This window comes from Oryctolagus cuniculus, chromosome 6 (assembly GCF_051225735.1).
Source record: "Oryctolagus cuniculus isolate XC-2025 breed Fujian yellow rabbit chromosome 6, ASM5122573v1, whole genome shotgun sequence".
NCBI lineage: Eukaryota > Metazoa > Chordata > Mammalia > Lagomorpha > Leporidae > Oryctolagus > Oryctolagus cuniculus.
The window spans coordinates 58,457,228-58,481,631 of NC_142872.1; the positions used below are offsets into that span (position 1 = coordinate 58,457,228).

General features: G+C 49.9%; 1 long non-coding RNA gene across 3 annotated transcripts; it reads right to left on the bottom strand.

Moving 5' to 3' along the window:
- Nucleotides 1-1,051: 1,051 nt before the first annotated feature.
- Nucleotides 1,052-14,666, bottom strand: LOC103347959 (uncharacterized). Of its 3 annotated transcripts, XR_016236452.1 has the most exons (4): nt 13,952-14,468; nt 10,981-11,129; nt 6,915-6,975; nt 1,052-6,426 (listed from the first exon to the last, which is right to left on the bottom strand). It is a non-coding gene; the product is annotated as an uncharacterized LOC103347959 (long non-coding RNA). The 3 variants fall into 3 exon arrangements; XR_016236451.1 differs by having other exon boundaries at nt 6,915-11,129; nt 13,952-14,666; XR_001793117.4 differs by lacking the exon at nt 13,952-14,468 and adding an exon at nt 13,808-13,945 and having other exon boundaries at nt 6,915-11,129.
- Between the last annotated feature and the right edge of the window lie 9,738 nt (nt 14,667-24,404).

Sequence of the window (24,404 nt, forward strand, 5' to 3'; positions counted from 1 at the left end):
CAACAGGATGTTGGAACCAAAATGCTCTCAGATCACCCAGAGAAGGCCAAAGTCACCTCTGGAAACCTCATAAAGTCAGTCAATAAAACCGGGGGAGATGGAGCAAGTCGAGTCTCCCAGCCTGTGTGCATTCTGCATAGCCGTGTGCTTTGGAGCCACGTCCGGGGGCTGAGGTCAGCCTGGTATAGGATGAAAGCTCTGGAGAGCAGTGCTGGAGCCGTCACAATGAATGGCCATTTCCTTGGAGGTGCTGACAGGGCAGGCTCTGGGGTTACACTGCCCGGCTTCGTATTTCTTCTCTTCACTTTCTGACTTGGATCTTTCCACAAATCACTTGTACTTTCTGGAGTTCATTTTCCTCATCTGTAAAATGGGATTTATAACGGCTCCTACTAGTGGTGAGTATGAATTAGGATAATTATTGAAAGTTTTTAGCAAAGGATCAGCCAGGAGGGCACTAAGGGGGCCGGAACTGCTGTGCAGCAGATTAAACCATCGGCACCTGTGACACCACCGTCCATACTGGAGGGCTGGTTGGAGTCCTGGCTGCTCCACTTTCAATCCAGCTTCCTGCTAATGCTCCTGGGAGGGCAGTGGAAGATGGCCCAAGTGTCTGGACCTCTGTCACCCGTGTGGGAGACCCAGATGGAGTTTCCGGCTCCTGGCTTTGGCCTGGCCCAGCCAGAGTTATTGTATTTGGGGAGTGAACAGTAGATGGAAGATCTCTCTCTCTCTGTCTCTCTTTCTTTCTCCCTATCCTTATTCTGTGTATATAGTTCTGCCTTTCTAAATTAATTAAATAAGTAGATACACAATTTTTTGAAAGAGGATAGAGCTAAGACTCAATAAATAATGGCTGTGGTTGCTACTTCTATTACTGTTTGTGTTGGTGTAGAGCAGAATTTCCTGGTAACAAGGTCTTTGGAATCTTTTTTCACTGTGTGGGAGCCAGGTGGCCTGTGCTTGCAGCCAGCTCAGCACTGGGGGCTATAACCTTAGGCAAGATGCTCACACCCTCTTAAGCCTTTGTGTTCTTCTTCATAAAATGGGGGGTTTGACACCACGTGGGGATGAACTGGTGTGTGTGTGTGTGAAGGCATATGGGGTGCTGCCAGTGCACAGACGTGTCTCACTTGATGTTTTTCTCTCCTCCTCCCCTCCAAACATGTGATATGCACATATACAGGCACACCATGTGCACACTTGTCTTTTGGTTTTGGCCTGAGGCTTACAAACTCCTGATCAGTGACAACTGTTCACTTTATCAGCCCCACTCAGGGGTATTTGCATATTGGGGACAATATGGAAACACCTCCCATCCAAAGAGTGAATGGCAAACAGTAGGATTAGCAGATCTCATTCACTCACTGTTGCAGTCACTGAGGAGTTTCCAACGCAGAGATCTTTCAACCACTTTATTTCATTACAAAAAAGAAAAAAAAAGTGATTAGAATGAAGCAAATATTTTGAAGATGAATAGAAATAAATTCAATAGACTTAAATCTCCTTCCCCTCCCCTACCATGTCTCTCTTCTGCACCTGCCCACAGGTGAGCAATCTTGACAAGTGATGTGGATCCTTCCACACCTCTTTTCAGGATTATGGAAACATGCATGGCCTTACAGAAGGTGGAGGGGAGGGGCCGGTGCTGTGGCTATGGCCTCTGCTGTGGCCTGGGAAAGCAGCAGAAGATGGCCCAAGTCCTTCAGCCCCTGCACCTGTGCGGGAGGCCCAAAAGAAGTTCCTGGTTCCCAGCTTCAGATCAGCCCAACTTTGGCCCCTGTGGCCATTTGGGGAGTGAACCAGTGGATGGAAGGCCTCTCTCTTTCTCTCTCTCTCTTTCTCTGCCTCTCTGTAACTCTGCCTTTCAAATAAATAAATAAATAAATCTTTAAAAAAAAAAGAGTGGAGGGGAAGGGAAGGTGCTTTTCTATTTTTTTTTTTTTTGAGATTTATATATTTTAAAAGCAGAGTAACACAGATGGAGACAAAGAGGCAGAGAGAAAAATCTGCCATTCACTAGTTCACTTCTCAATTACTTGCAACAGCCAGGTCTGGGCCAGGCCAAAACCAGGAGCTAGGAACTCCATCCAGGTCTCCTATACAGGTGACCGGAACTCAGGAACTTGGACCATCATCTGCTGTCTCCCAGGTACATTGGCAAGAAGCTGGATCAGAAGTGGGGAGTATGGGGGACTCCAAACAGGCTCTCTGATAAAGGATGCAGGCATCCCAAGCAGTAACTTAACTGCTGTGCCACAACGCCTTCCCTGGTGGTTTGCTTTCAAACAAATCATAGTATACATGTTTCTCTGTAAAATTCCTTCATTGGATGTGCCAAGACTATCTCTCCAGATCAATGGGGAGAAAAATCTGATAGTTCCCACTGCTTCATCCAATCCAGTAGAGCATCATGACGTATTCAGTTATTCAGTTTCTCCGCCATTGGTGGGTATTTGTTGCACAGAATCTTTCCCAACTTCCTGTCAACACAGCCAATGGAGCAGTTTTCTTTCACGTAGGATACAAGCATTTGTTTTTCTCTGGTGGAGTCCCAGAAGTGCCAGCCATCATCAAAGTGAAAGTATGACTGGTGCCTTTATTTGAGGAATCGGAGATTTTTTTTTTTTTTTTGACAGGCAGAGTGGACAGTGAGAGAGAGCGACAGAGAGAAAGGTCTTCCTTTGCCATTGGTTCACCCTCCAATGGCCGCCGCGGCTGGCGCGCTGCGGCCAGCGCACCGCGCTGATCCGATGGCAGGAGCCAGGAGCCAGGTGCTTCTCCTGGTCTCCCATGGGGTGCAGGGCCCAAGCACTTGGGCCATCCTCCACTGCACTCCCTGGCCACAGCAGAGAGCTGGCCTGGAAGAGGGGCAACCGGGACAGAATCCGGCGCCCCGACCGGGACTAGAACCTGGTGTGCCGGCGCCGCTAGGCGGAGGATTAGCCTAGTGAGCCGCGGCGCTGGCTGGAATCGGAGATTTTTTAAAAACTACATTGCAACACATTCTGGAGAGCCTGGAGATTTGGTGGGAGGGAGAGCGATCATGTCTACGAAATGTTGAGCATTATGATCTCATCAAATCCTCCCATTAACCCTGAAAGCAGGGGAGCAGAATGGACACTACCCATTATACAGATGTAGAAACAGAGGCTCCAAGAGAGGAGAGCACTTGCCTGGATTGTGAGATTCTGAGACCCTAGCCTGAATCCACGGGGTTGAAAGAGCTGTCACCACTTCATGCCATAGGCAGAAAATGTCTGCTGTGGGATCTGGGAGCTTCCAGAAGTGAGAGGTGTCTGGTGCTGGCACAGCTGGACAGCCCCCAGAGGACCACATCCGCCTAGGAAGAGTCAGCATAACCAACGCACTGCCTTTTCTCCTCCCTGTGGCCAATCCATCAACACTGCGGCGATTCGCCCCTTTCCTATCAGGAACTCCGAAGGATGCTCCAAAGGCCTCTTTCTTCTCCTCATCTCTGCAGGTGGAGGGGAGGAAGGCAATTCTTTCTAGAGGAGCCAGGGGCACTATGACGGTGAACTGGCCGAGAGGGCAGGTAGCAAAAGCAGCAGGCAAAGCAGAGCGAGGGCTTTGGCATTTCCCAGCCTGAGCGCTCCTGAGGGAGGAGACGTCGTCAACAAACACCGGTCCTGGGATGAAACGGTGGCCTTCTGGGCATTCAGATAACTCATTTGAGTAGTGGAGAAATCGAGACAGATAGAGCAGAGATGGAGTAGATACGGAGACACAAGGAGATGAACAAATGAGAGAGAGAGCGCAAGAGAGCCTGAATTTCCAAAGTTCGAGCCAGACACAAGATCTGCACAGGGCCCATTCAAATGGATGATTTGAGCCTCATTTGACTAATGGGATAGATAGTGCAATCAGGGATGGCCGTGAACCGACATCAAATTCTAAAAGCAAGACAACCCTCAGCAGCCGTCCTAAGTAACTATGGGCTTTGTGTGGCACATTTGGATTCAGAGCCCCTTTCCCTCCTTGTGCAGAATCTTTGCAAATGGCCACAGCAGCCAGGAGTGGGAGATCCACTGCTCAAACAGGGAAACAGAGGTTGAAAATCCAAGGGCAAAAGGAACCAGAACTGGAAGGCGGGGTGTCCAGCAGGCCAAGGAGTCCAAAGATGGGCCTCTAGAGACCTTCAAACCCAGCCCTTTCTCCCACTCCCAGCTGTTTTCATGACAAAATGCTCTGAGCTTGAGAGCTGTATGCACTCTAGTCTGAGAAGGGGACTGAGCCATCTCTGCAGAGGCCTGGCTTGGGGAGAGAACAGCTGGCTTAGCTCTCCTGTCTTAACAGAGTTGCTTTGTTGTTGTTTAAAGTTCCTCAGCGTTCGAGCTGCTGCCCTGGGGAACGCCCCGGGCTCTGGGGGTCCTTGTTGGCTTGGGAAATGCTCTCTGGCCAGACTGCCTTGAGGGTGATCCTCCTGCCCAGCCTCCCTGCCAATCTGGAGGACTGGAAATGTGTCTCATTAGATGCTCCAAGTTACCTCGCTGGGCTCAGGTCCTACTTACGTAACAGAATGGTGGGCAGAGGGGGTCCCAAAGGAGTTGGGGGAGGCCGAGCATCCTATTTCAGTGCCCTCTGGGTTCCTCCTCTCTGGCCCCAGCTCAGCCAGTGCAGGCTCCTTTGGACGGCCTCGCTTGCCCCACCGCCTAGCTTGCCACCAGCCTGGGGTTTCCAAGGCTTGTGCTGCCACCTGGAGGCCAGCTCCTGCAACTTTGGCTCAGGCTCTGGTCAAGGCTTTGCAGAAGCTTGGAAAGTCTCAGACTGGGACAGAGTGGGAAGGGCTGGGAATGGGGCTCTGCTCCTGTTCAGGGCACCACTCGCCGACAGGTACTCAGGACCCAGCTAGAGCCCCTCGGTTAGCTAAGGTTACAAGGGAAAGGATCTGCCCATTGGAGTGTTTCTGCCACTCCCCTTGACTTCCCTGGTTATGAGATGGAAGTCCCTGGTGCTAGCCACACCCAGCCTCTAGGAAAATTCCACGGCTGTTGAGTCAGAAGGAGGTACCAATAGCCATGGTGACTGCAGCTAAGGTTTCTGGATGACTTCTGAGCTTGTGCTCTGCTGCATGAACATTAAATCTTCTCTAACACACAGGTCTTGGGGAGGAACTATACCATCCTCACTTACAAATGAGACCGCGGAGGCTCAGGGAGAATCAATGATTTGTCCAAAGTTGCCCACTAGAGAGGCCTGCAGGCTGCAGGCCAAGGTCTGAGTGACCCCAGCCGCCGGGCCTTCACCCACCACCTTGCCTGCCTTCTGAGAAGTCCCCTTCACCTCCCACCTGCCCTCCACCTGTCTCTCCCATCATTCTAGAGCGCTAGTACTGCACAGCCCTGTGTACATAGGTTTCGTTCCAACCCCAGAAGGACCCTGTGAAGTAGTTCACATTTATAGAGAGGGAAACTGGAGCTCAGATCCAGCAAGGACAAGAGGTGGAGGTGAGTTTCTCTCCAGGTGAGGTGGTCTCGGAAGTGGAACTCCCGGCCCCCCTGACACATTGTTGTATTACTATTACTATTATTATTACTATTACTACTGACAGACTAACCTCCAGAGGAAGACATTGTGACTTGTTTAATGAAGGGTCTTAACAGCCCAACTGCCCTGTGATTTGTTTGATTAAAGTGCTTGCATCTCCATGACCTCTGTGTGTCCCACCCCCTTGTGCAAAATGACCTGTGCACTTTAGAGGCTCATAAATACCACCTGCTACACAGGATCAGGCTTGGGAGAGAAAGAAGTTTTAGCTTTTCAGTAAGCAGCCTCTTCTTCCCGTTCACTCATTAAAAAAAGACATTTCAGATATGAATGTCCCAATATAAAAATAAACATATCAAATGCAGAAAACTCAGAACCTGTAAAGAAGGAAAAAATAACTGAGGGTCCTCCTCTCACCCAAAGGTATCTTTTTGTCTTATTTTCTTCCACTCTCCTATGCAGACATTTGAGTAATTATTTTTTATCTGAGACTCTTCTTCTTGAACGTTTATCTTTTTTACAATAAAAAATAGCACATTTGCACATTGGAGATGGGAAAAGAACTGAAAAATAATTCAAGTTCCTCACAGTATCAGCACCAAGCTAATGGTTGTGAATATTTTGACTTGAAGTCGCCACATCTCATTCTCAAGAGCCCTAATCGCACAGGGGTTTGTTCAGTCATTTTAACCAGACATTGAGTAGGGAAAGTGCAGCATTCTTGACTTATTCTTAATGGCTGCATGATATTCCATGGTGTGACTGAACCGAAAATCACGTAGCCAGCTCCCCTTTGTCCGGCCCATTGCTTGTTCTCATCAGTTGCATGATAAGTACCAGCTATCGCCGTAGATGAGGGATTCTCTGGTCACTGGGTCAAGGGCAGAGGTCATCCAGAGGTCCTCAGGACTCGGCCACCTTGTGGGGAGCAACCCAGACTGGACTGAGTTGCTGGAATTGGGACTTATTCTGTGCATCTGCTCTCCCACAATATGGCGCTGGGAGAGAAGTAAACAGCTTCCGCACAGCTGCCTCCAGTTCAACTAATAAACTGTAGGACTTGCTCCTGATTGGAGGAGAGCAGCGTACTCGGCGTGTGGGCAGCCGAGTTGGGATTGGCGGAGGAGGACTATAAAGGAGGAGAGAGACGGCATGCACCAGGAACATCTATGGGGAACATCTAGCTGAAGGAACACCTGTGCAGCCCCCGAGTAGAGCCGGCTGGCGGTGTGCCGCTCCCCTGCGGAAGTGGGGAATGTGGCCAGGGGGAACTGCCCTTCCACGGAGGTGGAAGGGATAGTAGCCAACCCGGGAAGAACCAACAGCAAACCCGGGGAGGGCCGAGCAGACGAAAGAACAGCGCAGGGTCCTGTGTCGTTCCTCCACGAAGAGGGGGAGCGACACACCTGAGTTTCGCCAGCCTTCCACTGTGGTTCTCTGTGGTGTACGTCTGAGCTGCCTGTGAACCTGAGAGAAACCAGAGCCTCAGATTCAGCTGGAGGAGTAGGCTCCCAGCAAAGGAGTGACTTTGCGGGTGCTTCTCCCAGGACTCCTGCAACCTTTCTCAACTATGGTCTTGTGGGTTTGCCTGTGGGCAGCTATGCAAGGATGGAAGGCACAGAAGTAGAGCAGGAAGATGTCACAAGTCAATCTGTGTGCACGAGAAACATGGCAATGGTTCAGAGGGAGCAAAAATGGAAACAAGCGACAAAACATAAGCCTCTCCCCACATCCACACCCAGATCTCCTCTCCCTTCTCAGAGACAATCACTGCCCACAGTTTCTTATGTATTGTTCTAGAGTAAGTAACTATAAATAAGTAAGTATAAACTAAATAAGTAAGTATAAGCTTACACAGAAGCCTCTGCCTACCTACAGAATCATCCTTCTATCTACCTCCTAGTCACTTGTCCAAATAATCTGTTTTCTATACGTGTGGCTATTTTTCCATCCATCCATCCATCCACCCATCCGTCCATCCATCCATCCATCCACTCATTGATCCACCCACCTAAAACTTAGGAGTCTTTAAATGCATGGTTATCACAAAGACAGCAGTTTAGAGGGGACTTTGGAAGGTAGGACCCTGGCTCCCGTGCAGCCAACAGTCCACTTGGTAACTTGGGTCAAGTCACCCTTGCTCCATGCTCTGATCTGCGAGCAGGAAAGACAAGTGCCCAGCTTTGCACTCGGGTGAGGAAAGCAAGGCAAAAGGACAGGGAGGGAAGGAGGGTGAGGGGCGCCTGCGGCTGCCGGAAGAGGACTGGGCGATCCTTTACCAACATTACCTCACATGTTTGCGGGGAGATAAGGTGTTTGCTAAACTTTGTGGGCGCAGTGGGGCCAGGGCGCACCTTCCCCGTGATCGTCCCCAGGACGGCAGCTGCCTGCTCAGACTGGCTGCGGGGGCCTCCAGCCCCGCTTGCCCAAAATACAGGAGGCTGCAAGTGGAGCTGATTCTATTTAGTGTAAATAGAGGAGGCGAACGCTTTCAGGGATGAAGGGCAAAGAGGTCACTCCGAGAGAGGGACGGCAGCCTCCCTGGGTCACCGGCCTGTGGCTCTGAGCGCCCTGCACGTGGACGGTTTGCCATGTGAGACTCAGCCTGTTCCTGCGGCTCCAGCTCACTGTGGGGGCCTCTCTTGAGCTGGGTCTGGAGCTTACATCTGGGCCTCTGTGTGGAGCAACCTCACACGAAGGGCTGTGCAGTGGGGCAGCCTGGTGTGGGCTCAGGGTAGTGGCCACCCTGGATCTGTGGCAGCCAGGGACAGCTGGGTTGGCCACCCTGGACCCTGCCATGTAGCCCCTTTTCAAAGGTGGTAAGGGCTCTTCCTTTCCTTTTGGAGGGAGAGCTTTCTCCAGGCCCCACCCTCCACGTCAGAGATGGCTGCGGCACTCGCGGCCATCCGGACCCTTCCCAGGGACAGAAATGCCATCAGTGTACAGATAGAGCACAACAAGGGATGTCCTCGTTAGCGCTCAGGGCTTCCTGTGTCTAGACAGTGGGCCAGGCTGGATCTGTTCACTCGTCCAACTAAGAATCATCTTTCATTGACATCTTTCATCTGTTCATGCTAACACACATGAGCTAAGAACGTGCAAGGATAGAAACATTCATACTTAACCTATTAGCAGACACCCACCCCCCACACTGACTGCGGCAGTCACCCAGGGATGACATCGGAAGTCTAAGCTGGAGGTCTTCACTCATATTAGCCCCACGTCAAATTTCTCTCTGGCTCTACCCTGACGTGCAAAGTGAGATTGTTACTCAGTGAGTAGTGATGGTCTCATCCCTGGAGTTATGCAAGGTGAGTGAAAGCCACTGAAGGGAATCCCTGCACGGACCTGAGGCTGTTTGGACAATGGGAACCACAGAACCTCTCCAGCACCAAAGACCTCTGGTTCTGAGACCGGGCACAGAGAGGAGCTTCCTGCTGAGTCTGACTCCACTGTGAGCCGAGGCAGAGCCGAGGAGACACCTGGCCCGGACAGCATCCGCACAACAGCATGGAGTTGGATGCAGTGAATTGAAAACTCAATCCAAGGTCAAGGGATGCCTTCCACTTGGGACACTGAGCCAATGGCTTTGCTTCCCTCAGCCTCAGTTTCCTCTTCTGAAAAATGGGAGTGAGAATTCCTGCGTTTGCAGGGCTTTGGATGGGATAATGGATGTGCAGAGCCCAGCTGGGCCCAGCACACAGTTGGCACTTACTGTATCTGCGGCAAAAGAGGAATGAGGCATCGCTTAAACAACTGGAGACTCATGGGGACTCCATAGAACTGCATTTAAATAACAGTGGAGGCCTGCGCCGTGGCTCACTAGGCTAATCCTCCACCTTCAGGCACCGGCACACCAGGTTCTAGTCCTGGTCGGGGCGCCGGATTCTGTCCCAGTTGCCCCTCTTCCAGGCCAGCTCTCTGCTGTGGCCAGGGAGTGCAGTGGAGGATGGCCCAAGTGCTTGGGCCCTGCACCCCATGGGAGACCAGGAGAAGCACCTGGCTCTTGCCTTCGGATCAGCACGGTGCGCGGCCCCGGCAGCCATTGGAGGGTGAACCAACGGCAAAGGAAGAGCTTTCTCTCTGTCTCTCTCTCTCACTGTCCACTCTGCCTGTCAAAAAATAAAAATAAAAATAAAATAAAATAAAATAAAAAAATAAATGACAGTGGATTAGCTGTCGTTTGCCAGACACTGTGCTATAATGAGCATGACATGGACAGCTGGCAGAACTTCCTCCGAGATATATGGTTACAACCTCACAGTATGGGGAGTGAAGTCAGTCATATTGGCCTCGGCCACTTGGCCACTCCTTGGCACATCTGCAATTGAAAACTGAGGGTCTCATTCCAAAATCCATGCTCCTAACCTTTCCATACTTATCAGTGTAGAGTTAGGGGAGTGTCAGATGTCACTTCACTATCTTTCTTTCATTAAGTAAACAACAGGAGCAGGTGTGTGGCTTGGAACGCCCCTGCCCCTATCCCACTATCAGAGTACACAGCTCACCCTCTGATTCTAGTTTCCTGCTAACGCGCAGCCTGGGAGGCAGTAGGGATGGCTCAAATATTTGGGCTGCTGAAACCCACATGGGAAACCCAGTTTGAGTCCCAGGCTCCTTGCTTTGGCCTGGCCCAGCCCAGGTTACTGTGGGCATTTCAGGAGTGAGCCAACAGATGAGAGATCTGTCTCTATGTCTCTCTGCCTTTCAGACAAATAAAAATAAATACATCTTTAAAAACAGCCCTCACAACAATGAAGGCAACAACTACAAAACCAAGCTCTACATCCACCCCTCTAGTGCCACAAGCACATGGCATTGACCCTGACTTTCCTGCCACGAAATCCCTTGCAGAGAGCCCCAGGTCAGGGTCCTGAGTTGGAAGATGATTATTAGAGAGAGCCGTGTGAGCACCCGCTGCCCTCCATGCCCTGGACTGCACAACTGGGGAGACAGAGACTTGCGGATTGACTGTGTGCACCACCTGCAAGCTGGGGGCACAGCCTTGGGGCTCCTGTCTGGGAGGGCACCTGTTCTTCCTCCCCACTCTTCCGACCCCTCTGCTTCCTGCTGCTCCTTCCTCTTGCCCCAGCCCCCTCTGAGTTTTGCCTTTTGGCGGTTCTGTGCATCCCCAAGTCTCTTTCTGATTGGATCACCGTCCTGATGGCCGCCGAGGCACCCTCTGGTGCACTCACTTGTCCCTGGCCATGAGAAAGTCCGTTAATTCGAGGTGTCTCTGTCACTGGCCCCCACCGGCACTGGGCCCATCCGTGTTTGGCTTTTGCATTGTGTGCTTCCTAATTCCATTTCTGGGGCTTAATTATGATTACACAGCTTTATTATGTAGAGTTGATTTTAAGTAATGGCCCTAATTAAGAGTGAATTTTAATTAAGCTTAATTCAGAGCCTGCCTTTGATTGCCAAAGATTTGCAGCCTGAGAAGAGACAAGGCTGCCCGTGCTCGGAGCTCACACGTGACTTCGATCCCGGCGCTTCCGAGCCCACTCAGCCAGATGGTTTTGCTCGATTTTTCCAGCCTCAGGAGTGCACTTCTTCACCAGGCTGCGGGGACGGTGGACTGCGCCTCCTCTTCTCTTCCACCCGGAGGCAAACTCAGAGCCCTGGCAATGAGAAAACACAAGTCAACTGCCCTGCAGGTGCGCAGCCTACATCTTGGGGATGAGCATCAGCCGCGTCGCCCTCTGTCTTAGAAGGGAAGCTTGCAGGCTGTCCGCCCCCGTTCATCACACCCATTGCACACGGGAGAGACCACCGCATCAGGAAGCTGGGGCACACAGCCAGTGAGGGCAATGGGAGGCCTGGAAATCAGCTCCAACCCCAATGCCCGTGCCGCACCTGTGTCAGCACAGCCTCTCAGGAGTCAACCATCTCACCCGCCCGGATTGGGAGAGACCCATCTCCCTAGGCCAGGGCATCCCCAGCTCCAGCATTTATACACGGTGCCGGTGAGTTTTGCCACAGCCACAAACACTATCATTTGTTTAATAGTGGGGAAAAAGTCTTACCCAGATTTGTTTCTCAAATGAAAATTATATCCTACCTTTAAAACTGTCACAAAGCAAAAACTTCCATAAAAATTTTATTTATTTATTTATTTATTTATTTTTTGACAGGCAGAGTGGACAGTGAGAGAGAGAGACAGAGAGAAAGGTCTTCCTTTGCCGTTGGTTCACCCTCCAATGGCCGCTGCGGCTGGCGCGCTGCTGCTGGCACACTGGGCTGATCCGAAGGCAGGAGCCAGGTACTTCTCCTGGTCTCCCATGGGGTGCAGGGCCCAAGTACTTGGGCCATCCTCCACTGCACTCCCTGGCCACAGCAGAGAGCTGGCCTGGAAGAGGGGCAACCTGGACAGAATCCGGTGCCCCGACCAGGACTAGAACCCGGTGTGCCAGCGCTGCAAGGCGGAGGATTAGCCTAGTGAGCCGCGGCGCTGGCCTCATAAACATTTTAAACAAAGAAGTAAACTGGTAGTATATTAGATCTGAGCCAGAAATGATTCCTTTTTTAAGTGTCCGAGACTAAGGCCTGTATAAGCTACTGGCCTAACTTTATTGAACAGAGATGAGAAAAACGTTAAAGACATACGAACAACAAAGTGAGACTCAACACAAGGAACCTCAAGAAGTTGCTGTAAAATGAAATGAAAAGCTAAGTTTATTTTGGTGGAAGTTTTTTTTTTTTTTTTTTAAATCCATGCATCGTTTTTTCCTAGTGTACATTTCCATGAACTTTTTGATGTGTCCCTTGAATAATTAGAAAGTCTGAAAGAATTGGGAAGCTAATGTTTATGTCACCTTGGGATACAGGGTCATTTACACTCCCTTCCAAGTACCATCTAAAATCTACTCTCCTTTGTCCAACCCTTCGAGAGACACGGAGCTAAGCTAAGTGAGCACAGGGTTCCAGGTCCTATCTCTGAGTCCTGCTGCCTCTCAGCTGTCCAGTGATTAACAAAATTCTGGACAGCAAGCCAGCTCCCTTGGGCCCAGCCCCAGAGCCAAGGACAAGATGTGGCCCTTCCTTTAGTGTTTCCAGGGAAAACACAGTGAAATGAATATGCTGTCCAGGGCTGGCCGGCAGTCTGTTCATCACCAGAGGGTGGGCCTGACCATCCCTGGTCTGAAAGTCATTGCCACCCCGATCTGTTCTGTGATATTCAAGTCCCCATCATAGGAAATCACGCAGGAAAAGCTCAGCTCTGCAAACATTTTGACTTTTTCTACAGGGAAATGGAAAGTGAAAAATGCGATTCAATTACCTTGAAAATAAAAGGGGCAATTTCACTCACAAATGGTGCACTTAAAAGCTCAGTTTGAAAACAGACATTCAAAGAAGTCCAGGCTAAGTTAAAAGGAAAAAGAGAAAAGCAAACGAGCTCATGCATTAATCCCCTTCCATCCACCCCTTCCGACTGCATGAATCTTCTGTAGACTTGAAACACAACTAAAGAAGCATTCTATGACTTTAATTATCCAAGTCACGTAACTTTTCCATTAAACGTTGAATATTTAGAAGACTGATCCACTTAACCTGACCAGTCCAATGATGTAGACAACACTGTGGACTGGGCCACTCCTCCAGGACTGAAACAGGACTCTCTCTCTCTCTCCCTTTCTCTCTCTCCCTTTCCCTTTCTCTCTCTCTCTTTCCCCAGGGGTGTTGGGGGGAAGTCACCAGCAGAGCCGCCAGCTGAGCCAAAGACCCCTAACTGTACCTGCCCAATATGAGGGTACTTAAAGTTTATGGAAAAATGGAATTCAAAGATAAATTCATTGTGTGCAAAAAATTTTTGAAATCACATAGATGAGAGGTCTTCAAAATGCATATAAAAAACGGGATTTCAAAAATGTTTTTGCATCAAAATACACTTAAACTTTGAATTCTATTTTCGATAAACTTTTTGAATCGTCCTTGCATATTTGCACGTTTTACACCTAGGAAACTCACTAGAAGAGAAGAGGACACAGCTACTGAAACAGGAAAGCGTCACAGAGACTCAGTAATGCCGAACAATACAGCACACGTGATTATCTCCGTATAACCACTACTCATTCAATCTTGCTTTCTACATTTACTCCTGCAGGCAAGGCAAGGTGTAGAAGCGGTTTTGTGACGCCTACCAGTAGTTTCCCAAGGCACACTTAGTATAGTTCCTCTCGCCACACACAACTACAGCCAGTCTGCCCTGGGTCTGAATTCCTGTTCTGCGCATTACCAGCTGTAGAACCTTGGCCCTCAGTTTCCCGGTCTGTAAAATGGGAGTATCAGTAGCACCTACCTCGTAGGCTTGTTGAGAGGGTTAAATGAGATATTGCTTAGCACAAAACATGGCCCATGGTAGGCGCTCAGTGAACAGTCAGGGGTTAATATTAACTCTGGCTCAAGCTCGTGCCATGGTTCACCTCAGTACCTCCTGACTTGCCTGTTGGGAAAAGATGCTCCTATGCTCAGACGTAGTTGGAAGACCCGCAGGAAGCTGGTGAGAGACTCAACTCTACTTTAAGCCTCGAAGATGCTTTTCTGTCCTCTTTCCAGTTTTCTGCCCAAGGACTCTGGCCAGAGCTGCAGCAGGTGCTGGTGGCTTTCCTGTGGACCTGGCTGGAAGGGAAGCGGCCAGTTGGAGCACGCCCAAGAAGTGTGTGTTCACACCAGCTCTCTCTTGAAAATCATTCTGATCACGGATCCAGAAAAAATCCTTGCAGGCTTCGTGTGCATGTGCCCAAAGCTGCACATACATTTGCATTTCTCCTTATCTACGCACGTCTCCTGCACATCCAGGCAAACCCCAACCCTGGCAGAGAGCATCTCGAACCTGTGACAGTCCAGTCCTACAGTAAAATGTGCTCTTTCTCCATGAGTGAAGCTTGATGTGCCTCAGCCTGGGGATTTATACCAAGCAATAAAATCCACAGAATAGAGAAATGCAAATAGATTGTAGAATACAATATTATCATTGTCAACATAAAAGACTTTTATTTACTGCTCCCCAAAAGAAAATACCCCATAGTGTCATTTGTTTCAGGGAATGCAAAAGAGGTTTCAACAACTAACAGGGTATGTTTCTGAGCAAAATATGCCCCATATATGATGTCGGAACACATATCGTCAGTGGCCGCTTGCGTGTCCGGGTTCTTGCAAACAAGCCCGTGGAATCGAGTCATGGAAGGTCACTTTCCGCCTGCCTCTCTGAGCCACAGGCTGCCTACCTCCATCTGTGTACAAACAAACCAAGCAACCTAGACTGAGTGTGAGGGAGTGCTCCTCCGAGGCAGGACACCGTAGATTACGCATCCCAGGAGCAGGTGTCTGAGTGGAGGCCTGCCGGGCCCATGGAAGATGCCTGGTGGAGGCAGAGCGCATGCAGGTCTGAACCACCCTGGACAAAGCAGCGTTGGAAGGAGGATACAGAGCAAGAGTGGAAGGCAGTGACCCCCATCATTCCCTAAGGATAGGTCCTCGCAACACCACAGCCCGCAAATGGTCAAGGTCATTCCACCAGCTGTTTTGTTGCACAGGATGTCAATGTCTCATGAGACCAGTAGCAGATGTAGATTCGGTTGACTATGCCTGTCCTTATATTCAGGGTTTGGGTGTCGTGTTAGACCTAATCAAGACTATCATCTTATTTCTGTAGGAGACAGCAGGATCTAAACATATAAGGCTTTAAGCAGCAATAATGACCTGAATGAGATTCTAGGTTAAAATGTTATGTTCTCTTTGGTTCTACCAGTGGCCCTGAGAAATACACAGGTACAGCCGCTCCTCGGTTTCCGTGGGGTATTGACTCCAGAACCCCTGTGGATAGCAAACTCCCGAGGTGCCCAGGTTCCTTCTATAAAAATGGTGTAGTGTTTCCTGTAGCCCAGACAATACTCCTGTGCGCTTCACATCATCTCTACCTTAGTTGCAATGCCCAATACAGTGTGAACACCGTGTAAATGGTTGTTATATTGCTTATGGAATAATGACAAGGAAAAGAAGTCTGTGCGAACTCAGTGCAGATGTCATTTTTGTTTCAAACCCTTTCAATGCACAGATGCAGAACCTGCAGGCTTTGGACTATTTCTTGTAGCCAATTTACAGATGGGAAAACAAAGGCTTGAGAGAAGGGCTGTGCACCATCCACAGCCAGCCAGATTGCAGGAGGGAGTGGGAATGCATGTGGGTCCCTCTGGCTGCAGAGGCCCCCTTTCCCGACCTGGGCATACCCCAGGGAGGCCCCGCTGTGGCTGCATCCCTCAGTCCTCACGGGTCCTTTTGTTCCCACCTTGCGGAAGAGGCAACCAGTGCCAGCGAGCAGCAGAGCATTTGCCAGTCACGCAGACACATGCAGCCTGGCTGGATCCCCAGCCCCTGGATTCCCAGTGCACTGGGGCCTGGGAGAGCGCAACGAGACGCCCTGAGCAGTTCGCTGCACCCCACACTGTTCCCTCTTGGTGGCTAGATCGCGAGTCTCAGCAACCAGATGGAGGACCTCATTTTGCATCCACAAACCCCTGTTTTTCCCCTTGCAGCTCTTTTGGACAGAGGAGATGGCCCTGAGAGGAGCTGTGGGAGAAGCCTCCGTGGGAGACCGGAAGGGTCAAGATAATTGCTGTGCTTCAAGGAGGAAGAGAGGAAACGCCACCCAGGCGAGGAAGCTGGGTTCTCTGCTCCCCAGGATGACCCACCCAGTCCAGAAGCCCCTTCAACTCCCACTGTATACTGTCACTTTGCCTTCTCTGGGCCTCACCATCCTAGAGGGAGCCCAGGGTGCTGGGTGCAACTGTGGAGGCAACAGACATTGGCAATCAGTGAAGTTGGTGACAACTGCATCACAGGCTAGGCATGCAGAGGGAGTAACAGAGGCCCATGCCCTGGCCTCTGGGGCTAGAATCAGGCCAATGCACTTCCAGGCCGTGCAAGGAAACAATGGGCACCATTGTGTGCAGAGCCCAGGGAAGGAAGCTGAGAGCTGACTGCGGGAATGGAGCTGGCCCTGGAAGACCTTGGGGCCACAGTCCAGGCAGGAGGACACGGAGCCCTGGAGAGTCATGCACATCAGAGTTTCCGTGATGACACAAAGGTCACAGGATCCCCAGACTCTAATTTCAGTCAACAATGTATCACAGCCACCTGGAAGCAGCCTTCGCCACACCCAGCACACCCAAGACGGCCATTTGTTTGACCAACAGAGAAAAGATGATTTCAAAACACACGTGGTGGAAAGAGCCCCGGGGAGGGTGTGCTGTCCGGTTTCTCCTGCAGACCGAGCTCCCCTCGGGGGACTGGGTACGTCTCACAGGACGGCACCTGCTGCAAGGGCTTGGCCACTGGAGTGCGCGGCCACAGAGCACACAGTTTCCTTGTGAGCATTCTTCATGAAAAGGGTGCCGGGGCGGAAAAGGAGGGTCGCATCAGCTTTGAATTTATGCTGTTGATAACTCTACTGTGATCATGTAAGATGACGTCTCCAGCTCAGGCAATTCACAGCATTGGGGGCCAAAGGACGTGACCTATGAAGCTTCTTCATGTGGTTCAGGAAAACAAGAGTGTGTGTGTGTGCGTGCGTGTGCGTGCATGTGTGCACATGGAGAGAGAGAGAGGGAATTGGGCAAAAATGTTAGGCAGTAAATTAAGCTAAAGTGTGTACTACTTCCCTGTAAGTTTGAATTCATTTCCAAATACAAACTTAAAGAAGAGGAAGAGACAGAATGGCCAGATGCCGTGCAGTGAGCGCCTGATGCTCCCCGAGCCCTGCTCCAGAGATGGGTTTGCCCCTTTCCCGTGCCCTCCTCGGAAAGTCCCGTTACTGACGCATCCCTCCCGCTCGCGCATCCAGTGTTCACACGCGGACGCCCTCGACAACGCTCCACCCTTCTGCTCTCCGGGGCACTGAGCCTGAATGGCTCTCCCTCGGTGCCCGCTGAGAGCCCGGTGCTCGCTGGATCTGCTGCATGACAGGGAGTGAAGGGTGTGTGGAGCCGCAACGGGGCCGAGGTCAGAGGTGTCGGGAGACAGGAAGAGAGGCGCAGACCCTACCAACCACCTTCACCCTCAAGGCGCGACCCGGCGCCCACCCGGCTGAGGTACGGGTGCTCCATCTTCTTCCCATCCTCGTTTCCTCTGAAAGGGAAAACTCAGCCTTAAAAAAAGTGACTGGCAAGTGGGCTCCGCGGACGGCTGGGTCCACTGTCGCCCAGTGCTTATCTTTTGTGTTAACCTTGCTAGTTGTAGAAAAACAAAAGGAAACATGGAGAATACCCTTATGTCTCTAGAGTAATAAAACATACGGATAAGAGCTAACATTAAGGAAAATATTTTTCCCTGTAAAGAAGCAGACTGAAAATTTGCAATCTTGCTCATTTATCAAGGACATGGAATAAAGTGAGTAACCATTTTGTGTAAATAAATGAACAAAAATTATCGCTAAGGCAAAGCTGCAGTGAGGCGGCACTGCATTCTTTCAGCACTTGTAGCAATAAATAACTAAGAGTTATGGGAAGACAATGCGGCTGCTTTAGGAGCTATAAAAATGTTCATACTCTATTTTAAAAGATTTATTTATTATTTGAAAGGCAGAGTTAGAGAGAGAGAGAGAGAGAGAGAGCGCGAGATTCCATAGCTGGTTCACTCCCCAAGTGGTCATAATGGTCAGGGCTGGACCAGGCTGAGGCCAGGATCCAGGAGCTTCATCCAGGTCTCCCACGTGAGTGCAGGGGCCCAAGGACTCGGGCCATCTTCTGCTGCTTTTTCCAGGTGCATTAGCAGGGAACTGGATCAGAAGTGGGGCAGCCGGGACTTGAACCAGCGCCTATATGGGACACCAGTGTTGCAGGTGGCAGCTTAACCTGCTGCGCTACAGCACCGGCCCCATTTTCATACTCTTTAGTATGGTAGTAATATTTCTTAGAATTAACACAACTGATAAATCTGAAAGAAACAAATTATTAAATACATAAAATTACACATTACTGTTATTTGTAGTATTTTTTAAAGCTCTGAGAAATAATTTAACTGTCTGAAAATAAGAACAAGTCAAGTAAAATGTGGTATATTCAGCTGATGGAAAACGATGATGAAGAGTACGCTTGCTATGTATTGAACTGTGTGCAAAATCCACGTGTCAAAGCCCTACCCCAGATGTGGCTGTATTTGGAGTAAGGAAGCAACGGAAGTCCATGTGGCCTTGGTGGTGGAGCCCTGATCCCATGGGATCAGTGTCCTTTGAGGAACAACCTTGGGGAGAACCCAGTGAAAAGGCAGGCCACCTGCACTGCTCACCGGAAACCAGCCGGGCCAGCCTTGTGCGCTCACTCTTCCCAGGAGGTCCATTTCTGTTGTTTAGGGCACCCTGCTTTATGTGGTATGCTGCAACAGTAAGAAATGGGAATTCCTACTGCAAGGCTGGTCCAGGTTTCCTGACCTGCAATCCCGTGCTCTCTCCACAGGGTCGTCGGTACAGACGCAGAATGCCTCACCAGTGATAAGAACATGGATATTCCCCGTCGGTTTCTGAGTGTTGTGGAGTGTTAGGTGGCAGGCAGCGTGGTAAGCACTGTGTGTACGCTGTCTCACCTGTGGGTCCCCAGCGCCCGTAGAGGTAGCGACTGTTACTATTATTATTTTAGAAGCACTGAAACCTGAACACAGAGAGGGAGCTAATTGGCCCCAAGTCGCTGGGCAAATAGACAACGAAGCCCAGGTTTAATTGGAATTTGTCTGAGTCCAAACCCAAAACCCTTCAATTCTGTAAACACACGGTATTCGAAGTGAGTGAGCAGTTCGCTTTCCTAGTAGAAGAATAACGTTAGTTCCACCTGACACACCAGCCTGGTTCTCCCTCAGATGCCTGCCTGATCCCCCAGTCTCTATGCCATGTCCCCAGTGCCACGCCGGGTGCTACAACAGTCATTTTTATTTTCTAGAGGAATCTCTTGAGCAAGGCACCAGTAACCACAGTGTGTCTGGGGACGTTAGTTGGCTTTGGAAGTCATACGCTATACACTAGGCTGCTCCAGCCATTGCAGCCAGCTGGGGAATGAACCAGTGGATTTGGATCATACTACACATCTTCTTTCCCTGAAAATGTCTCGTTTTGTCTCATGTTTGAGCAAATAATCTCCTCTATGTACAATATATCCTTCTAGCTTGTTCCTGCCAAACTCTTTTCTGCTCTTTATGTCCCAACCTGGATATCACTTCCTCCAGGAAGTCCTTCCTGATCCTAAGCTGGAAGAGGTAGCCCTGCTACGGGCTCTCCAGGCACCAAGGTGATGCCCTTGTTAGGATCCTCCTCAACCCCTTTGTAAAGGGCCAGCTCTCCTCCTTGGCAGACACTTTTCAGTCCATGCATCCTATGAAGCAGGGGCTGTGTCTTATCCACCACTTCTTGTCCCGTGCCCACTGCAGAACGATGCGTTGGGGAACACTGCTTTTGTGGATGAGCAAAGGAAGGGGTTCCAAAGAGTGATCCTCAGGTCCACGTTGGGGGACGAGGGCTTTGAGTTAAGCTCATGATCGCGCAAGGTGAAATGCACTCTAGAAAACCACCCGGTTGCAAATCCCAGACCTGCAACCCTCGAGCCTGAAGCAAGTGACCCAACCTCTCTGTGCCTCCGCCGCCCCTGCTCCCGGGTGGATCGAGCCAGCTGGATACTTGCAGTTCTCAGCCCTGTTCCCGACCACGGTGGGCACTGGATAAGTGATGAATAGGACTTGTTATGTGATCATCATGAAGATCACGATTTGAGTCATATTTAAGAGTAAAACAATCAAGTGTAGCTGTCCGGCCGGCGGCTGCCATGGAAACCTGGCTACACACCTGAAGTGTAACTGGATCTTCCGCCAGATATTGGATGCGCTGCCGCCTCTGGGGGTCCTCAAGTACAGTCTCTCTCTACAAACAAGGTTTCTCGTTCCTTTGTCAAGATTAAACCTGGTTAGGGAAAAACAGCACACACCATTTCAAATGCCTGCTCCCCCGGCCCCCTGAGAGATCAGACAGGTGTGTTCTGCTACATCTGGCCGGGAACCTTGAATCAGGAGAGGTAATTCTGCAGTCCTGAAAGTGTTCTTTTGCAAGTGTGTTCACCTGCAGAAGAGGCTGGAACACGGGCGTGGCATAGTTGGTTGGGCTGCTTGCAATGCCGGCGTCCTATACTGGAGTGCGGGTTCAAGTCTTAGAGTGGCTGCTCTGCTTTTGGTCCAGCTTCCTTGCTAATGCTCCCACTTTAGAACCAGCTCCCTGCCAATGCGCCCGGGAAGGGCAGTGGAACATAGTCCAAATATTTGGGTCCCTGCACCCATGTGGGAGATGTGGCTGCTGACTTCAGCTGGCCCAGCCCTGGCTTTTGGGGCCACATAGGGAGTGATCCAGCAGATGGAACCCCCCCTACCCCTCTGTCAACTCTGCCTTTCAAATAAATAGGCAGGCGCCGTGGCTCACTTGCTCACTTGGTTAATCCTCCGCCTGTGGCACCGGCATCCAATATGGGTGCCGGGTTCTAGTCCCGGTTGCTTCTCTTCTAGTCCAGCTCTCTGCTGTGGCCTGGGAGGGCAATGGAGGATGGCCCAAGTGCTTGGGCCCTGCACCCGCATGGGAGACCAGGGGGAAGCACCTGGCTCCTGGCTTCAGAATGGTGCAGCGCCAGCCGTAAAGGCCATTTGGGGAATGAACCAACGGAAGGAAGACCTTTCTCTCTGTCTCTCTCTTTCTCACTGTCTATAACTCTACATGTCAAATTAAATAAATAAATAAAATAAGAAAAAATAAGAGAAGGAGAAGGAAGGGGAGGGTTTCCCCAGCTGCATTTGGTCCTGTACGTGAACAGTGCCGGTGGAGATGCCCCGGAAGGAGACCCGGCCCAGTGGAGTGGTCAGGCCAGCACACAACTGGTGACAGTGGCCTCACAATTTACAAATTGTGCTACCTATTCGGGACATGCTCAAGCTGACTTACCTCAAACAGTAGAGTTAGAAACGTGCCAGGGGATTCCAATTCAATCCCATCAAGGTGGCATGTACCAATGCCATCTCATTAGTCCCAGTGATCAATTTCTGTTCACAATTGATCATAATGATAGGACTAAGAACCAAAGGGATCACATAAACAAAAATAATGTCTGCAAATACTAGCTGATAGAATAAAAAAGGTAGAGAATGATCCAACATGGGAAGTGAGATACACAGCAGACCCATAGAATGACAGATGTCCTAAACAGCACTCTGGCCTCAGAATCAGCCCTTAAGGCATGCGGATCCAGCTGAAAAGCCCATGAGACTATTTCAGGCATGAAAAGCCAAGACACTCTGGGGGGAAAAAAAAAACCTAAATGAAAGATCTCTGCGAGTGAGATCCCAGTGGAAAGAATGGGTCATCAAAGAAGGAGGTTCCTTTCTCTGAAGGGAGGAGAGAACTTCCACTTTGACCATGGCCTTGTCTAAATATGATCAGAGTCGGTGAACTCAAAAGGCTTCCATAGCCTTGGCAGCTCATGACAAGAGCCTAGGGTGATTACTGAGGCCATAAACAAGAGTGTCAATTTGTTAAGTCAACAACAGGAGTCACTGTGCACTTACTCCTCATGTAGGATCTTTGTCCTTAGTGTGCTGTACATTGAGATTTAATGCTATAACTAGTACTCAAACAGTATTTTTCACTTTGTGTTTCTATGTGGGTGCAAACTGTTGAAATCTTTACTTAATGTATACTAAACTGATCTTCTGTATATAAAGAGAATTGAAAATGAGTCTTGATGTGAATGGAAGGGGAGAGGGAGTGGGAAAGGGGAGGGTTGCAGGTGGGAGGGACGTTATGGGGGGGAAGCCATTGTAATCCATAAGCTGTACTTTGGAAATTTATATTCATTAAATAAAAGTTTGAAAGCAAAAAAAAAATTTGTGCTACCTTAGGCAAGTTCTTTTACCCTTCTATGCCTCAGTTTCTTTATTTGTGAAACTGGGCCAACAGTAATGTCTGCTTCAGAAGGTTTCATAAGAAGATGAAATGAGTATTTTTAGAAATGCATAGAAGGATACCTCACACTGTTAAGTAAAATAAATATTAGGACTTTGAGGCCAACTCAAACAAAAGAGAAAATTATAGATTGTAACTCAGAGCCTGGGGGACCATGGATGTGTATATTTATTTCTGCACTTTGTTTCAAAGGCAGGAGGGCAGAAAGAAAATTCTTTATGTTCTGCCTGTGTAGTGGCAATTCCTATGGGGGAGAAATCGATGCGAATTTGATAAGCAGTTTGCAACCCTCTCTGGTGAATCCCTAAGATTGATTCCACTAAGATCCTTGACTTTCAAGTCCTCTATAAAGAAAACAAAGTAAACACAGGCTTTTCTCTAAGGTAGGAGCTGAAATTTCATTATTTACAGCAATAAGAATGCTTTTTTAAATAGGTAGACCAATTACCTTTGAGTCGAAGATATTTTATAAGGGGTTGTTCACATATAAACTATGATGGTGGTTCTTAGAATAATAGCCAGCAAGAGATACCACACCTTCACATGGTGCTTTCAAGATCTCAAAATGTATTTGCATATATATGTTTTTAAGAAATGTATTTATTTATATGAATGTCGGGGTTACAGAGACAGACAGACAGACACACACACACACACACACAGAGTGATCTTCCATCCCCTGTTTCACTCCCTAAGTGGCCACAACAGCCAGGGCCGAGCCAGGCCAAATCCAGGAGCCAGGAACTCAGAACTCTTTCTGGGTCTCCCAAACACCTGGGTCATCTTCTGCTGCGTTTCCCAGGCCATTAGTAGGGAGTCGGATCAGAAGTGGAGCAGCCACTTCAAGAACTGGTGCCCATGTGGGATGCCCATGTGGGATGCCAGCATTGCAGGCGGTGGCTTTACTTGCTACGCCACCGCTCCAGCCCCTGTTTGCACATCTTAGCTGCCTTTCCCATAGTCTCCATTCCTCACGTAGTACAGGCTAAGGAGCACATGGCCCAGAGTAGGTGGCTTATCCCACTGTGTAGGAGCAGAGAGTTCATGTCTTTGGGCCTCATTTTCTCTATCTATAAGCTGAGGGTAACACTCTGTATCTTGTTACCACATTGCAAGCATTGAGTGAGTTAACCACATAAAGCCCTAGGAGGGTGACTGTGTATTATTGTGTGCCTCACGGTATAGGTTTCTGAAGGTTATATTATGATAAAGTCAAGTTCAACGAGAGTGTCCTGGAAATGTTCCAGCTCCAGGTATTATTTATTTATTTATTTTTTGACGGCCAGAGTGGACAGTGAGAGAGAGAGACAGAGAGAAATGTCCTCCTTTGCCGTTGGTTCACCCTCCAATGGCCACCGGGGCCAGCGCGCTGCGGCCGGCGCACCGCACTGATCCGATGGCAGGAGCCAGGTACTTATCCTGGTCTCCCATGGGGTGCAGGGCCCAAGCACTTGGGCCATCCTCCACTGCACTCCCGGGCCACAGCAGAGAGCTGGCCTGGAAGAGGGGCAACCGGCACAGAATCCGGCTCCCCGACCGGGACTAGAACCCGGTGTGCTGGCGCCGCAAGGTGGAGGATTAGCCTAGTGAGCCGCGGCGCCGGCCTCCAGGCATTATTTTAAGTAGGATTCCTACATTAAGGAATGACTACTAAATTCCCGCATACGATGATGGTAATAGAATTCTCTCTTTAAAAGGGATCCTTCCAGGGGCTGGCACTATGGCGCAGCGGGTTAATGCCCTGGCCTGAAGCACCGGCATCCCATATGGGTGCCAGTTCGAGACCCAGCTGCTCCACTTCTGATCCAGCTCTCTGCTGTGGCCTGGGAAAGCAGTGGAGGATGGTCCAAGTCCTTGGGCCCCTGCACCCACTTGGGAGACCTGAGGGAAGCTACTGACTCCTGGCTTTGGATCGGCA